Below are 1,415 nucleotides of genomic sequence, written 5' to 3'. Positions count from 1 at the left end.
ATTCAAATAAGTTGGACATATTACAGATAATTTACATTTATAACATAAAAAAGGTTTTGTTGAACGCTTATATAGCTATCGTGATGAGGATTTTGCATTTTTTAAACTTTTTGTATTAACAAATAATTTGAAAAAAAAATATCTATATAATAAGATTCAGTGCCTGTGTTTCACATAACTCCTCCTAAACCTCTTGTCGCACCGACTCCTAAGTGGCGCTAAACGAACTGCCTTGGCTCCAAGGTTTGCACAAACGTTAAACTTTTCACCCAACCCCTTAGGGAACTCGGATATTTCGCAAAACACTTTTACGGGGATACCTCGAAAGCGATCCCCAAATTTAGTATTGATTAACAATAGAGTACTAAAATAAGTAGACATATTAATTACCTTTACAGCATTATAGCAGTAATGATAAAAAAAGTACAAGAAAATGATGAAAAAGTACAAGATAGTACATATTAATTACCTTTCGTAACTTGGTTAAAGAAATTAAATTTGCATTATAGCAGTAATGATAAAACAAGTACAAGAAAATGATGAAAAAGTACAAGATAGTAGTTTAAGCTTTAAATTTGGATGATAGCGGCTCCCTAAGTGTAGGCCATAAACCCGCGGGTTCTCTAGTATGTTTATGTAGTTGCTCGAAATGTTATAAAGAAACTGTTTCTGTCATTACTGAATAAAACAGCAACATAGAATTCATCACTGATATCATATGAAGCTTATTATGAAACCAACAAATAATCTTTGATTATTAAGAAACGACCTTCAAATATAATGTAGCCAGATCTATTCTGATATGAAGATAAATTTTTAATACCAGTTCCAAGGTCGGTATTTCAAATTCAGACAGCCTCTGAGAACAAAAGCGTTTTCTTCTCCATACACATTGCATTGCTATATAACAAGAACTTAAGCCATTTCTTATTTCTTTATCACTCGTGTAGAACTGTGATTATGTCTTTAATATTATTTCTCGGCTCGATATCACGCACACCAAGTGAACTAAAGGGCTAACCCGACAACAAGTCTTACAAAGGCGCTGTTTATTTATCCAGGCTACCACATTCTTCCCTTCTCACAAAAACAATGCTCATCTTCGCGCCTTATCTCGGGATCATGGTACGCCCAATAGCTAAACGTCAGTTATTATTTTGGTAATTCAGCTTTAAGTTTTAGTTGTATATGATCAGTCCAAGATTAAATTCTGTCTCTCTTGTACGGTAGGTGCATGCTAAAGGGTTAATAACTTAAAGTAGTTCAGTTGATAACATTTAGCAGTCCTAGAATGAACCAACTTTTCACTAGCCCCTATTTCTTTTTAATAGTGAAACTATATACAATATTGTTACGTCTCCGTTTGTTAATTGATTTTCCGTAACTTCGTTCGGACGAAACTTTAGCGACACAAG

Source organism: Limulus polyphemus, unplaced genomic scaffold (genome assembly GCF_000517525.1).
Source record: "Limulus polyphemus unplaced genomic scaffold, Limulus_polyphemus-2.1.2 Scaffold873, whole genome shotgun sequence".
In the NCBI taxonomy this organism is placed as follows: Eukaryota; Metazoa; Arthropoda; class Merostomata; order Xiphosura; family Limulidae; genus Limulus; species Limulus polyphemus.
This window is presented reverse-complemented; position numbering follows the sequence as displayed.